Below are 18,113 nucleotides of genomic sequence, written 5' to 3'. Positions count from 1 at the left end.
AAATAATACAAATTTAAAAGTTTCAGACTCCGATACTTCTTTTTTTATCCAGTTCTGATGCATTAGGATATGACTTCTTTCATCCTAGATTCATAAAAATTCAAGGTTTACTCTTTAACCATTTAACCTGCATCCTTAATCTGTGCCTTTATTAATTATGTCATACTTAATGTTCGGAAAGAACTTCCTTTCATAACCATTTCCAGAAATCTTCATGCCTCATTAAGTCTACTACTATAGGCAAGGCTCTATGTTACCCGCTCATGCTAAACTTAATAAGATGGTAATATCTACTTAAATTTCTGAATTTATTAAAAAGAGTTTTTCCCAGCATGAATCAACAAGCCATTAATCAAGCTTATGCTATCAAGACTGCAACCTGACTTCTGTTTTACAGCATCTTTTCATAGATTGGATAGTGCTGTTTTATAGATCCAACTAAAGCATTTTATTTTGATTAATTATTCAATTTTTCCAAAGCATCTGCATAGCTGGTTTCTATTTATTCTTGCTGCTGGTTTGATAGCTATGTTACAGAACCATTTTAGTCTAAGTAATGATGTCTTGAATTTCTAAACTGCCTACATAGTCATGGTGCCTAGCCTCATTGTCAGGAAACCTCTTGGACTGATTCCATCCAGACCATTGTCCATCAGTCATACACCATGCTTTCTGGAGGCTAGATCCCAAGTCCTGGTGCAACAATTCGGTGGAGTGGCCTCAGGTCACTGTCATCTAATGGCACCCCCACCTCATTGCAGGAGGAAATTGTTAAGGACCCAGGATACTCATCACCTTGAGACCCCTAACTCCACTTTGCGTGACATACTCTTTCCAACTTAATGTGTGTAGATCTCCATGTGCCATTGCATTACTAGCTACCTGCACCTATGATGGCAACTGTGTGATCTTTTCCAACTCCTCTTGTTGGTGTATGTAGGAGGATTCACTTCATAATCTCGAATTACTGAAATATCGAATGTCAGTATCTCGAGACCATGAGGTCGAAAATCCAAATAATCAAAACCACAAAACCGTGAAACCCAAATTCCTGAAACCACAAAACCATGAAACCCAAACTCCCGAAACCACAAAACCATGAAAAGACACAGCAGACACTACACAACACATACAAACACACACACCTCCCTACACTGTACAATAAGCAATACAACACAAATGCATACAACTAAACAAACACACACACCTACCCTTACTATATGCAGGGGGGGCAAGCCCCCTGCACCCCCATCCCCCTACTAATATATACTAACTCCGAGGTTGCACTGCACTATATAACACAGACAACCCAGCACCACACATTCCACAAACCCCACAAACACACATCAAAGACATACAGACACCACCACTCCCAACACTAACACACTCACACTCTGACCTACCTACCCTAACCCACACATAAAATGTCCCAACACACTCACAAACACACAATCCCTCCCCAACACCCTAAAATAAACAACACTCACCTAACGCGCTATCTGTACCGTGGGTTCGACATTGTCGGATTCGACATTTCCGGGTTCGCGATTTCTGTCCGTTCAACTTTATAGGCTCAAGATTCTGAAATTTGATATTTCAGGATTTCAAGCTTATAAAGGTTTTCCATGTAGGAATATCTGATGCATAGTGTGTCTCAAGCATGCAGTAACTGGCAGAGTCTGACAATAACACTGTATACATTATAAAGTGACTGGCAGAGTCTGATTAACATTGTATACATCATGCAGTGACTGGCAGAGTTTGACATTAACACTGTATACATTATAAAGTGACTGGCAGAGTCTGATTAACATTGTATACATCATGCAGTGACCGGCAGAGTTTGACATTAACATTAAATACATCATGTTTTGTTTGAATGACACCACATTGTCTCTTTGAGCTCATCAGGGTCAATGTTTCTGGCACTGCTTAGTGGAGTGTTGTTGTAGAGTTGCCAGTTACTGTTGTTCTATCATACTATTGTTAAACAATGATGTTGATATGCCTTCCCTGTTGGCTGTGTGCATGCACGTGTGTGTGTGTGTGTGTGTGTGTGTGTGTGTGTGTGTGTGTGTGTGTGTGTGTGTGTGTGTGTGTGTGTGTATCTATGTGTCTATGCTGGTGGATGCATCTGTCTGTCTGCATGTATATGGTAAAAAAAAACAAAAAACAAAACACCAACAAAACTTTCACCTGAATGATGCAAGCCATAAACTGGAGAAAGTGCTTGCCAAATGGATTTAGAAGAATAGGTCTCCTCTTCAGGGTCCTTCTCTGGGAGATAAGCCTTACTCACATAACTGTTGAGATGTTGTGTCCTTAGTCCCAAGTAGGGTGGAAGTATTGGTCTCTTTTGCCCTGGAAATGTGGGTTAGCTGGATGCATCAGGATGTGGCAAGGGGTACCCAACTCCTCAGCAATGCTGCTGGATGTAGGGTACAAAGTACCTTGTATGGCTGCCTGGATAAAATTTCCACGTAGGGGAAACAAATGAGCATCTATATTGAAGGTAGACTTGATGATTTGCAGATATGATGGAAAAAAGCATGTCTTAAAAAATGTTTAATAATGTTGTTAAACTTTTAATATGTATTTTGCCAAACATCTTTTCTTTCCTATTTAAAAAAATATATATTACACATACCTTTGTATGGTTCTGATCATTTTGCCTTACTTTATGACTAAAAAGGATTTCCACTCATTAGACTAAGAAACAATAAAATAAACAAACTTACTATGGATGTGATTTGCAACAGTGGGTAACAGAACCTGGAGACAGTGCAACAGCTTTTTGCTGCACTGTAATTTGAATCACTGGGCTCCCCCAAACAAGCTAAATAATAATTAGATTTGTGTCAGTCCACTAAGGGCAGTCTACAATCACTGAGGATTAATTAACAACATATTTTAATATAAAAACTGATTTAAAAAAAAGCAGTTGTGCATGTGTGTTTTGGGGGATCTCTGCACCCCAAGCACTCCTGAAACTCAGAATGCACAGACTCCAGGGTCTCTCAGACTAGGAAATTAAATCATATCTGTTTACTCTGAAAGTTTAGTAATCTTGAAATTAGTATTGCAGCAGCTCTTGATAGTAGGACATCTGTATGCTTGTACCACAAGAACACACTGTGGCACATGAAGAACACAAAATCAGCCTAACTACTTACTGCCAAGATAATCCATTTGATTTCAGGACCAGAGCCATATCTAGCAGAAGGCTCCACTAGTCACCTGCCTATGACCCTGTGCTAGTGTGTGTGTGTGTGTGTGTGTGTGGGGGGCCAGAATATTAAAAACTTGTCATTGATCATTGCTGCTGCACAACTTACTGATGCACAATCGTGGTCACTAAGTTCTATGATTATTTATCCTAAACTGAATTAAAAAAAAAAACAGTGATCCCCATCATTCCTAGTCATTCCTAGATTTTTAAATGAATAACTTCAAATGTAATATGTCCAACCATGGCTGACATTAAGATGTACCCATTTCAATCACTTTATCCAGTTGATCTGGTTCACTTTTCCCCTTGCATTTCTAAACTGACCCTGTTTTTTACTAAATCCCACCTGCAAGGAGAACTTTCACCAATGGCAGGGCAGGAAGAGTCTATCTCAGCAAGGGTATCATCAATTGAAGGGCAGCAGTATCGTCTCATGTTTAATATTTGTAGGCATTCTTCTCCTTTAGACATCAGTTTAGACATTTTATCCCTGATCCTGTCAGCAATGGACACGATGCAACTGGGGAAAGAAAACACAAAATATTTTTTACTGTTGTTTATACATCATCATCTACTGATGGCCTCATTTGTTACCCCTTTGTCATTGCACCAGAGTCCTTTGCTTTTTTTTTCTCTATGGTGTGTGTTTCCCTTAATCCTTATGATGCCAATTTCTGAAAATGTCAACACCTGGCATGTGTGCATCCTTCTATGTTGGAGAGTGCATTCTAGTACTGGGACAACAGATCAAGGCAGGATAGAATTTGTATAATAAAGTGAATACCCTTTCTAATGAAATAGTATTAACTTACACCATTTAACTTTAATTTTCTACTTCTCTGACATCACAGTCCCTGAAATCTGAAAGGGCATCTGTCCAAATCTATGACCTTCATCTTAGAGCTTGCTACTGTGGAAGACATATACATATACACTAATATTTTTAGTGTTTTCTTTTAAGTAAATCATGTGATTTTGCTTGCAATTATGTGTGGGCTTTTGTGAGTTATCAGATTGCATGGTCCTGTCAAAACAACTCTGCACCAGATATACAGCTTGTCATTTGTACTTGTCATTTGTACTTTAAATACGTTTCAGTTTAGGGGACTATTGATTTGCCTTTGCTCAGGTTGAGTCTGTTTTCAGTTCAAAGCCTTTTTTTGTCTGATTAGCAAATGGCCATAAATGCATTTGGTGTAAAGTTTATCATACTTCTAAATTAAATCCAAGTATCTCTGATTGTTGTAAAAGTAAATAAAATAGTATACAGATTGAGAAACCTAAGCTTATTTTATGGTAATTGGTGAGAGATGGGTAAGCAAAAGTATATAGGTGAGGTTAGGGGTCTCTGGCCCATTACACTGCTAACAACCCCATTTGACCATGATCTATTTCTGTCAATTACACTTTGAGGGTTACATATATGGTCTATAAGAAGAAATAAAAATGCATTTTCCTATTTGATGCAAAATAAAAAAAAGTAGTAAGTTGCATACAGTATTTGTTTTGTTGAGTACAACTAATTACAGAAAGCAACTGAACAAAAGGTGAAATTATTTTAGAAAATGAGAAAAATGTTGCATTTTGAGACATTATATTATAGGAACATGTCAGACTACATATATACAAAATATGTCTCTTGACGTGCAGCTAAGTTGAGTACATTAGCTGTGATTACTACCAGCTGCTGCAACAAGAACTATGTTCCACACCCACAGGGAATAAACTAGGTTAATCAATCACTTTTTGAGGACAGCTGCTCGTATGGTTTAATAATAACCAAAACTCTTATCTTGCAGTATGAAATGTTCTATGTGTTGTGATCAGTACCTTGAGGAAAACTCAAAGCATCTCAGTTGTGTTTACAGGCAGAGTTATAACTGATTTAAAAAAGAAAGACACACACGCGTGTGTGTGTGTGTGTGTGTGTGTGTGTGTGTGTGTGTGTGTGTGTGTGTGTGTGCGTGCGTGCGTGCGCTTGTCAGGATACAGATTAGCATTTGTTCCTGGGCCCACATCTCTGCAGGACTCATGGTTTTACATTAGTAGGAGGATTTGGAATTCAAGATTTTTAGATATTATAGTCTTCAGCTTTTTTGGTCTTTTGATATTATGGTTTCTGGATTATAATTTTCAAAAGTGTGATAGTAAATCATATACTTATGGTTGACATATTTCCAACAGTTGTAAATAATATTAGGAGTGTGATAGTAAATCATATAATTATAGCTGACATATTTCCAACAGTGTTAAATAATATTTCTCTACACATTGAAATTTCCCACTCACCACTCAGCAACAGGAACCTTATTTCCATTGTACTCCTTTCCTCCGTTCTTATATTTGTCATCCAGTACTACTACAAAGGTTACTTTAGGCCTGTTCCCTCCACAAGTCCCTTTCACATTCTCATTCCCCATTTGCTGTGGCACATCTCTTTTTATGTTATTATGAAGTCTTGGTCACCACATTTAATTCTCATTTTCTTCTACCTATCACCTCCATCTCCCCATCATTCCCCCCCAATAATTTCCATTTCCAGAGTCTATTCAAACTTTAGCAATCCAATTTTTTCATCTTCTCTTGCCCCTAATTTTTTACATTGGCTTTTTCCACCCTTGTACTGTCATTACTTTTATACCTGCTAGTGCCAGTAATACCTCCATCTGTTCCTTTTGCCCCCATAACCTTCCTTTCATCTGTTTGCTAAATAATCAAAATGCCCACAAATTTCCCCACTCTTTTCCATAAACATATTTCATGATTTCCAGACCTTTTCCCATATGTACTGCATCACTCTATACCCCATCATACATGTAATTGGCTTGCATCTCCCTCTTTAGATCTCATGGATATATCAGCTGTAGGAAGAGTGTCATTACAATGGGTCTATATTAGATCATCGAAGCAGCTCATTATCGAATGCCATAATGTCGAACTGCAAAACCCGAACCCTAACAATATCGAAACCTCAAAACAGCAATTTTTTTCCTTGGGGAAAGAATTTGCTGTTCCGAGAAACACACACACCACAAGCACACGAAAAAGCAGCAATCCACACACATGCACTTAAAAGCTACATCTAACCCTATACTACACTGCACATACACTATTTATCCACTTACCTTAACCCAGACCCTAACCCTAAGATCCATCACTATCGCACACTCACCTCACCCGCGCCCTAACCCTAACTCACTTAAAGCGCCCCAAACCCCGAATTCTCACTATCGCACACTCACCTCATCCGCGCCCTAACCCTAACTCACTTAACCCACCCCTAACCCCAAATTCTGTCACTATCGTACATTCACCTCACCGGCACCCTAACCCTAACTCACTTAACCCGCCCCTAACCCTAACATCCGTCACAATCGCACACTTACCTGACCTGGCCCCAAACTCTAACTCACCCAACCCGCGCCCTGACCTGACCATCTGCACAATCACACATTTACTTTAACCCAACCCATAACTTTCCACGGCATTACTGAAAACAGCAAAGCCACAACAATGGCCAACCAAATTCTTTCCCTAGGAAATAATTTGGTTTTGTGCAGCTTTGCTGATTTCAGCATTCAAGATATTGGGTTCAATATTAGATCATATGAAATTCAGCCATTTCGATGATCTAATATAGACCCCATTACAATCAGCAAATGACTGAAGGTATCTGATTGTCTTCTGCATCTACACTGTGTATCAAAGTTTTAGAGATAAGGCAGTACTTTTCCTCTTCAAGCCTTCTAAGACACTCCTTTCCTCTCCCTTGTTATCCATTCTGACAACATTGCTGTGGCTCGGTACATAACCAAACAGGGAAGAGTGATGTCCTGTTCTTGTACTGAAAGATAATGAGATTACAGGAATGAAATATTCAGTGACTGCTTTCTAGTACATCACCATTTTAAAGGAGAGACAGTCCTTTATTTTGAGTAACTGATGCCCTATAAGCAGTTCTGCAGCCACTTGATATTACAAAAATTGTTTCTAGAGTGGAGCAGACTTTGCTATGGCCAATGTGTTTGTTTAGACATTGCTATATTCAGCACCTACTTCTCTCTTATTCCTTCATTGTCAGGATACCCTAAGAATACTCTGGTCTAGACATGGGCTTATTTATACTTCCATCCAGAAAGCCAAACTGAATAAATTAATAATCATTCTCATAGCTCCATATTGATCTTGGCAGCTTTGATTCCACTAGTGATCCACCTTTTGGAAAATCCTCTGTGACTGCTTCCATTTAGTATGCAAGTGATCTTCCTATCAGGCAAGTTCCACATAGAAACATTTCCTCATGTTGATGGTATGATTCCGCCATTTTCAGTAGCTGCCAATAACCCCATTTGGTTCAGATTATTCATTCCTCCTAAAAACTAACAGTCATAAAACAGATAAAAACAGATAAGAACAAATGACTTATTTTGATGTTTGGGCCGAAGTCAAAAGGCTGTACCTCTTCTGAGCTCTTTCTCATCCATACCTGATAATCTTGTCCAGGCTTTTGATTCTATGCTGAGTTACTCCTCTTTCAAAGTTTACCATCCAGTTTTTGTACTGTTTTTTGATCACCGTTCTTGACTTTGTTAAAAATTTGCAAAAGTATGTTCTTAATTAGACCTTGTCTATGGGATCTTGTACCACACTAGGACATGTTTCATATTATATAAGTTGATTTTGCCTCCCTATGAACAAAGCTTATCAACAAGGACAGTCTACTGTCTGCACTTTCTCTAAAAAAAAAAAAAAGAAAAAAAAGGGACACATCAGCAGGTTTCCAAAATTACTTTTGGGCCAGATTATTGCTTGACTGTATCTAATTCTGTTATAAGAAGTACAGACAGTCTTTTTTTCAATAACAAAGGCTCACTTTACTAGACAATTGCATAACTACAGCTTCTTCAGAAACACAATTAAGATTTGTTCAGGGACCACTTGATTTACTCTCAGTATGTTTTTCTAGGCACCATATACCAATGTATTGTCCAAATAATGTTCTTCATTTAGGGCCACCAAAATAAGGGGTATGTTCCTGTGGTGCCAATGCTGATGCTAAACTAATGAAAACTAATTTAAAGATGTTTTCTATTTTTACAGTTTTATTTCCTACTAGTAATGCATTTAGTCTGTAAAATGTGTCCAATGTTGTGATCTTTTTATTGTAAATGAAAAAGGAGATGAAATGAATGGAAACACATGGATCTCTGGGAAGATATAACCTTCTGCATCTCCTTTGCTAGCAGGTCATAAAAATGTATCAAACTCCACTTCATAGAAGCAGCTAACTAGAACCATGAAAAGAAAGCAGACATTAAAATTGAAACAGTAAAGAGATGTATGTGTACAGGTAGTCTGCTCTTCTGGGCTGATGTAATTAGACCCTTGTCCTTTTAAGGTGGCAAAAATTGTTAAGCTATTTTTTACTGTGGCTAAGCAAGACAGCTTAAAATAAGCTGATGTAATTATTTTCTACAAGAGAAAAATGATGTAAAGGTTTGCTGGGAACACAGCTGTGCACCTAAAATGTGTATAAATATTTCAGTTTCATGGTTGTCTTGTTTTATATTTGCTTGGACTAAATTGGTGACACATCTGGGAAAATATCTGTGCTCTGCCTGTGGGTATTTTATATTTATAACTCAGATTACTTAGGAACAGTATTTATTAGTAAGAAATAGTTAGGTCAGCTTTTTCTGCACATACACCGTCCAGCATAATTGAATGTCATTTTATTATATGTGCACTTTCTCATTCCTCTGCATATTTAATCTGCAACTACCCTGTTTGCCTTATGATTTAAGTAGAGCTTATTTGTTCACTTTTAAGTTCTTGTGCTAGTCTTTTATTATAAATGCATAATTGTTTTATATATTACTTGAGGGAAGGGTTTGCATTTACCACTATAGGTTAGCAAGCTGTGGTGCTTCCATCTCTGCTTATCTAAATCATTTGGATCTACTACCAGTGAAACTATTAACATGTATGATCTCATTGTTGGCTTAATTAGGAGCAGCAGGTAACTTGTGATCTCTGGTCAAATCCAGAGTGGTGATACTACTACCAGACCAGGCAGAAAACTATGAAGAACTGGAAAATTCTGCCAGCCTTCCCTGAGAAGTGTGTGTGTGTGTGTGTGTGTGTGTGTGTGTGTGTGTGTGTGTGTGTGTGTGTGTGTGTGTGTGTGTGTGTGTGTGTGTGTGTGTGTGTGTGTGTGTGTGTGTGTGTGTGTGTGAAAATGGGTAGGGGCACTGGAAGACACTGTGGTTCACAAACAGAGTGGTAAAAAGGGGCATGGTGTGCTAGGTCAAAGACTTAGTTCTGAAGGTGACCTGTGCATACTTTAATCTAGGGAATGAATGCTGAAACATTTATACTCAGACAGCAATGTTTATTCCTTTATGCTTTTGAGGCCAGGATGCATTTCTTGAATTTATTATTGAGTTAGATTTATGTGCACTTTCTTTTATTGTAAACAGTTGGGTGCTAGTGCTGTGAATCAAGGGTCCTTCTTCCCATTGCCAGCTAGAGTCTTTGCTTTATATATGGTGGCAGTGAGTGCCAGTGTTACTCACATATTTGGTTGGCACTGATAGGAATTGTTGTGCCCCAGCACTAACCCTGAAATCAAGGTGCCTCAATTCTCACCACTGGCAACAGTGGAGGATGTGCACACTGGGAGGATTACAAGCACACACACAGTAAAGTAAGAGCACACAGAGACCACAGTCAGACTGGGGCTGGTTTCTCCCTCTTCTCCAGATCCCCAATAAGACTCTCCACTGGCACAGCTATAGAGTTGACAACTCAGCTGCATGACCAAGCCAAGACCTCCAGCACCCTCTCTGTCCAACCAGTGTTTCATATCCCTGCCCAAGTAGCTGACACACAAACTCTTTGAGATTTGGTTTATACACAAACACACACACATGGGAAAGACTGGCACAGATTTACTAGCTATGCCCCCTTCTGCCCAGACTATAAGGTAGTTTTCCCTGCATCAGCCACTACTTATTAGCTACTTTAAGGCCCTTAGCAAAGGGTGTCAGATCTTACTGTGTAATGCGACTGTTAATACAAATGGTAGTTTGACCAAGAGCAAGGCTATTAGGAGTGGCCTGCACAGTGTCATCAAATAGATATGCAAGTACTCTAAGAGCTTAAATACCTTTCACAAATGTCAGCCACAAAGTTAGGTTTAAATATATTTAATAGTAAATAATAAAAGATGAAGAAAATAATCAGTAAATCATCACAGTAACTTCAGAGTTCAAATTCACAAGAAATATTTAAAACAACATTGCAGGACAGTCTCATATAAACAAAGAAAACATCTAAGCTATAGTTGACTATATTCCTGACTGTATCTAAGAGAAATTACTGTACCCTAGCTAACTTACTTCCAAAGGCAGGTAAGTGTGATGAGTGGATGCTTTTGTCAGGTCAAAGACAAAATACAAAATACAGTCTCTCTCTCTCTCTCTCACTTTCTCTCTCTCAGAGAGTTCTTAATTTAATATCTCAAATATTGTTGGGATACTTCCAGGATGACATCACTTTTGTCACCTTATTATAGCAGGTGAAAACCCCCATTGCTAGAAACTGCCAGCATTTAGCATCTCCATGTGAAAATACATAGCCCTAAGGTGTTTGCAGCTGCTGGAAGTTATAAAACAATAAAACACTTACAAAATAATGCAGAAGGCTCCCTAGTGTTAGGCATCCTGTCTCCTTGCTGCATTCAAACCAACTTTTATGGCACAGTTATAAAACAATTTAATTTCAATTATTTCCTTTAAGTTTTGTAAGTTAACCCTCTATGTTCTAGTTTCCACTGTTAAAATATATATACATTTACAAGTTACAATGGTTTATATCCATTTCAGTTCTCTTCCAGTAGGGTACACTGTGGATACATCTTTTAATCTCAGTACAGTACAAACCCTGTTCAACACACACTTCTGTACCAGCAGTTTAATATACACATAACATACAGTTCTAATACGTTTGTAAGACAAGCATATGAATCATGTTAATATTCACAAATGACATATAATTATTTACAAAATTCCAGACAGCTGTGCTGGCAGTATCTCCCGCTGTCACACTTCTATATAAATCATATTAATAATCGGGTCTATATTAGCAAATCAAAAAACCCTTTATGTGAATACCTAAACATTGACACCTATAACGCGAACTGTGAAAATCCTGAATGCACTAAACAGCGAAAAATAAAATAATGAACAGTCATAGTCAGCCAACCCCACCACCCGCTACATACTACCTACCCAAACAAAATAAATAAACCACATACATACACTAACCAAACCCTACTTCTAACCTAAAATAAAGCACCAAAACCCTACTTCTAACCCTACACTAAACCCCACATACACAACTAACTATGCACTATCCTTAACCCCTCCCTAACCCTAAGGTCCGTAACTATCGCACATGTCCCCTACAGACATACACCCAAAAAAATAAATAATACACATACATACATTTAACAAAACCCTATTTCCAACACTACACTAAACCCACATACACAACTAGCTATGCACTATTCTTAAACCCTCCTTAACCCTAAAGTCCGTAACTACCGCACACTTCCCCTACAGACATACACCCAAAAAAAAATAATACACATACATACAGTTAAATAAAACCTTACTTCTAACACTACACTAAATCTTACATACATTACCTATCTATTTACTTACCTTAACCCACATCCTAACCCTAAAGTCCTATCTATTGCATACTTACCTTACGGAGCTATACTGCTGACGGGCCAATCATTACACTTCGACATTTAAATTTTCGCTGTTTTGGACATTCAGCATTTCTGTATTTCAAGCAATTCAAGTTGCTTATTTCGTATTCACGATTACGGTCTTTCGATCTGGTAATAATCACAAATGAGATATAATTATGTATAAAATTTCAGATAGCTAGGCTGGCAATATCTCCTTTTGTTACAGGAATAAAAGCCCATCCTGCTCAATTGTCACAGTTCCCATAATGGGGATCACTCAAAAGAGTTTACTTGGGGCTCTGTCCTGTTGTTATAGAGAGGGACCTCTTCTATCCAGCTTTGAATTTATGTACTTGCCATAATGTACAAGATATGAATTTTTTGTGTTTATGATAGATTTGTTCCTCTCCTACCTGCCCACCTTTGTCCATCTCTGGTATACTTTGCCTCATGTCTTGAGTTTTTCAAATAGTCATAGATCTTGCCTAATACCTGGAGAGATTAGGCTCCACATTGTAATATTGTATGATGGAATGTATTTAGCAGCCTGGGAAATGTGAACAACTGTGCAAACCTAATGACTGACAAAATAGGAATGAGTTCTTCCTTGCTTGTTGATGTATTTTACTACCATAGTTTTGTCCAGCTGAATGAATATATAGCCTTTTGCATGCCAGTGGACCATTGTTTTCAGATTGTCATCCCTAGAACACTGATATGAAGGGAGGACTCCTGGCTAAGTCATTATGGCAGTGTGTGATATGTTGGTTGAAGTGGATCACAAGCCTACTGCAGAATTATACATGTTGACTACAGTCCCTAGAGTAGTGATCTGGGAGATAATGCAGTACAGGAGATTAAAGGAAGGCATTACTAAGAGAGGTCCTTCCTGAAAACTGTTGAAATCTTCTGTGTGATTGAGTCTCTCAGTCACACAGCATTCACCAGAGAATTTTCTTGTGCAGTTTTGCAAGTGGAACCACCTAGATGGTCACTACCATAACTCCTGACAACCAGAAGACTATAAGGACTGAGACTCATTTGGAGTGCCTTTGAGGTGATGCCAAAAAAAGATGCAATGAAACCTGGGCATGAGCAGAGAGGACCATAATTTTCTGGTGTCCAATTCACACTTAGAGAATACCAGCAGCTTCTATGGGAAGGGCTTGGATATGACCTACTTGACGTTGACCACCAGGGAGTGGAACAAAGGTAGAGCAGACTTTCTGGTCTGGACCAGGGCTCCTCAGCTGCTTCTTATGAAAAGCCAGTTGTCCAGATAGTGGAATCGGCTAAAGTTGCTGCTGTTACCACTTCCACGCAGCTTGGTCATCTTCCTCAAATCAGACAGATCAAATGGCAAGGTCTTGGCTTAGAAATAACTGGAGCCTATGTGAAATTATAGGAATCTCCAGTCATATTTCCCAATCATCGTGTGTAGATAAGCCATCCAGAGATTCAAAGCACATATTTAGTCTGATCTGCACAACTCAGGCAATGTAGATGTCAAAGTAGCAATGCAGAGCATTTAGTTTGGAAGTGAAATGTTTACATTGCTTAGATCCAGGATGGGTTAGAGATTTCCAATTTTCTTTGGCATCAAAACAACACAAGATTTAACTCGTAAGCCCTTCTGGTCATCTCGGGTATATTAGATGCCTCTTTTTTGGAAGATGCTGAATGCTTCCTGTCAGGCAGCTGTCTTTAATAGCAAGGGGAGAAGGACTGAACAAATCAGTGAAGAGAAATTAAGAAGTTTAAGGGTTAGTCTTCCTCTGCTTGCTGCCTTAAAATGTGTCTAGTATGACAGACTACCACACTGGAGAGTAGAAGGAGACCTTCTCTTAAACATCCATGTAAGGTGGGGAGTGGTCAGGAAGAGATCAGAATTGAAGAGTCCACCCTGAATATATGTCTGTCTACTGCCTTGATGATGTAAAGTAACGCAGAGGACCATACAGTATTCCACTATGAAACCAATGCTGTGGGTCAAACACAATCTGTTGGGCTTACATCTGTTTCATCTTTGTGGGCCTTGGTAGTTTCTATAGTCTTATGGTCACTTCTGACTTCTCTTGAACTGTGCAAAGATTGTCCACAGTGGGTGGAATTTTTTTCTTGTTGGGGAACAACCGCGGCCACATAGCAGCAGCAGTCTGAGAGGAAGACATTGATGAAGGCAGCCTTTGTGTCCCCAGTGAATGAGGTTTCAGAGACAATTGCTCCTGCACATATTAGGGTCAGTATCAGGTTGGTCTACTAGCAATGTCTTTGGTGATATAGATCATCAAGAAGCCAGTTGTATCATCTGTAGTCACCTGGGCCATGAGATGGCCTATGGCTTTGCTTTCTGCTGTCTGCTGTCTTAGCAGTCTTGCCTAGAAGGCCATTTTGAAAGTACTGCATCTGACTCAGGCAGGTTAACACCCTCAGGGATAATGTTAACAATGCACAGAGTCTCTTCTTCCCTATTTTTATTCAGAGGTTTTCACTTTTGATGAAGTGGATGAACAGCCTTAACCTGAGGAGTAATGTTCATGAGAGTTGCACTCATGGAAGTTTGATTAGTTTTCAGTAGCTCAGACTGGCCAGTCCTGGTTGTGGGGGAGACAAATCTGCATTTTGCTTTCCTAGATACTGTTGCCACTGTATCAGGATATTTAGACTGATTAAGCACACAAATATATCATACTGCAGAGGACTGTAGATGAAATCTGTTTTGGGGTGCTACATGCCTGCTGCAGTCCTCAATGGCAAGTCAACTTTAATTATAGCCTTGATGTAATCCCTCTCTTTTACATCATATATGCTACATTTCTACATTTAGGATCATCTGGACCAAGGGAAGCAACATCCTTTATCCTGCCACAATCAGTAGATACTTCATTACACAGAGGTTTAGAGAGTGGTTCTAAATTGAAATTAAAATAAATTTAAAGAAATAAACAAATAAATAAATTAAAAAAAAACTGTGTATTTTTATCCAGGTAGGTTTTACAACTCATGGCTTGGAAAGAATCCGAAGAAGAAGAGGCCGTCTTTTCTTATAAAAAGTGACTCACAGGTTCTAACCCCTGACTGTGCAGGAGCAGTGCACACAGTAAAGGGTGACTGAGACAGACAAGCCAAAAATTAATAATCAAGAGCTGTTTCTGATTGCAATGGCAGATGTTGTAGTGTGGCAGCCTATAGGAGACATGACAATCAGTGCAAGTGTCAGTGAGTTGTTTCATGCCACAAATTGTTATACTTTTTAATATTGTTTCAGTTATATATTTAGGTCATGGACAAAGGCACATATATGTTTCTATGAGCAGAGTGAGTAATTAGTGCAGTAGTATGTGAAAAGAAGCTAAAAAGCAACACGCTAAACATTTCCTAAAAATCTTCTACTGTATAACAGTACACAGTGTTAGTTTTTCGGCATTGTTCTTTCTCAGAGTACAAAACACACTGAATATGTAACAGAGCAGGAAGTTTATAGTTTTACATCAAGTTTAGGAGCTTAGGTCACAGAAAGGCTTGGCAGCCACTACTTCCTGTTTATAGTTTGTTTCCCAAATAAAATGTCTATAAATTCATATAAGTGTGCTGTATTCAGTGTAAATTATTCTATGGTATTTGGAAGAAGTTATGTTACATACCTATTCTTTTTGTTGGCATTGATATCAAGTTTTAAAAGCAGACTATTAAATATTCTAGGAACTGAAGAGAAGTTGTACTTTAAAAGCAGTCACAGTAAGAGAACTGAATCAGTCAGTGAATAAAAACTAAGATTGTCACACCTAAGTAATCTATACGTAAATAAAAGCAGAGTAAAGGGTTTCAGTCAATTGTAATAGTCATATGATAAAACAGTGATTTTGTTACAGCCAGTCATGAATAACTATCTTTTTTTTAGTTTAGCTTATAAATGTAGGTTTTCCTTCCCAGAAGAAGATTTTTTTCAAATTTCCAAAATCAAATTTTACATCACATGAATGAATGAGTATTCTTGCAGTAATGTTATTAAAAATACTGTGTTAAAATTTAGTGTTAGTCCTATGGAAAACTAATAAAGTGGAATTCATTTGGCAGACTCAGCTCTGTAACTTTGCAATGTTAAATATTTTCTTACAAAACTACTTGTTTATTCTTGGCTTTTCCCTGTATACATGCATTTGGCTTGTTAGATCTTTCTTGCCAGAGTTTCATCTTCTTCTTTCGGCTTTTCTCGGTTAGGGGTCACCACAGTGGATGACCTGTCCACACACGATTGGCAGTGGAGTTTTACGGTGTCGAGTTGCCAGCCCAGCACCCAACTTCCACAGAAGGCACACACACACACACACACATACACCTAGGGCCAATTTAGTGTCCAATTCACCTCTTTGGGAGGAAACCGGAGCACCCGGAGGAACCCACGTGACCACAGGAAGGACATGCAGACTCCACACACAAGACACCACAGCCTAGGATCAAACCAGAGAACCTCTTTCTGTGAGGCGACAATGCTAACCGCTGCACCACCGCAGCCACCCATAACAGACATAATACTTACACTTAGAAATGGCACAGTGGAATACCAAATAAACATTATGCGATATCACAGATATAGTAACATAAATATTCTTACATACTGAGTCTTTGAAGACCTTGCAGAACAATAACAACTTTCAAATGCTGAAACCTAGTAAGTGTGAGGGGATTGTTTACATGGATGCTTATGTTTAGAGAGATTAAATGTTTTCTATTTTAGCTGACATTAAATCATATAAAGAAATGTCCTTGAATGAAATTTTTACTGCTTATAAGAATATTGATCCTGTCTTATTAGATTTGCTGCACAATAGGGATATGTCTATTAACCAATATCATTTTTGGAAAGTAAAATCCCTTCATATTGATGGGCATTTTGTAAGTTCACCAAAATGCAGTGCAGCCATTAATCCGACCCTGTGTTTCTTCAGTAAGATCAAAGATACATCTGGCTGTATCTGTTGACAGTAAACTAGTTTCTTTAACATCATTATTTTTAAGTGAGTCTTGGCACTTCCTTAAGAGATTGGATGTTTTAATTTTGAAGAGTGAAATTTTGCTTGGTACTGTAGATATTAAATTTCTGTATACAAGTTAACTATTTGATATAGTCAGTTTTTTGTTGACATACTTAAATGTATTTTCGGATAGTTTAATCTGATTTGTAAGCTACTAGAGTTAATTTTGGATAATATTTTTGTTTCTTTTCCTAGACAAGTATTTTAAACCAATTAAAGGTGTGGCAACGAGGGTATTGCTGCTCACCTCATTTGCAAACCTTATTTTAATAAAGTAAAATAAAGTTTTTATATTATTCTGCTTAATTCACTTTAATGTAATTTATTCCCACTCCCATTCCTACTGACCTTATAGCACTGCCAGTGGCTAGGCTTATTTATTGTCCTTCACTAGGGAACAAGTTGTGGACCATCCATCATCCTGGGAGACATAAGCAAATTTTTTTCTGACCTAACCCTACTGCCTGACTTGCTCACTCAGAGATGCAAGGGTCTGCTGCAACCCCCCCCCCAAGACACTCATGCTGAAGGCTACTGCATGGACATAACTTGGCAGAGACAAAAGCATATCTCCAGCACATATCTTGCAAGCTGTGCACCTCTTTCACCAGTAGGTGTCAGCACTGTAGTGGTCCAAATCACATCTCTCCCCCGGAATTGTCAAATTGGCATTGGCTGTTTGCTCTTACTTTACCTTATCAGCTGTTCTAGTACCTAGGTGATTAGTTAATCCCAGATCATCTAGAGTGAAATCAGGGCTTTATCCCTCAGTGCTGTGGAGCTGGCTGATCTAATTATAACATTTTTGAGAGCTAGAAATCCTTACCCTAACTGGAAAAGTCTTACAGCGGTTGTTCATTGGCTGCCCATCTACACCTTCCTTCTCTTGGTATGTATAATTGGCATATTAATGTTCCTACCTGTTTGTCAGTGTTATAATTATTTATATAAAATTCAGTACTCACGCCTATCCACTGTGGGAGTTGGATATATATTTGAGGCATATCTGGATATATATTTAATGCAGTTGAGAATTCTTTCTTTGTTGCAGTGTTACCAAATTTGCAGCTTAGAAATGGTTTACTGA

This window comes from Protopterus annectens, chromosome 6.part0 (assembly GCF_019279795.1).
Source record: "Protopterus annectens isolate FY-2018-M chromosome 6.part0, PAN1.0, whole genome shotgun sequence".
Lineage (NCBI taxonomy): Eukaryota > Metazoa > Chordata > Ceratodontiformes > Protopteridae > Protopterus > Protopterus annectens.
The sequence above is the reverse complement of the archived record's forward strand: the minus strand, read 5'-3'. Positions refer to the sequence as shown.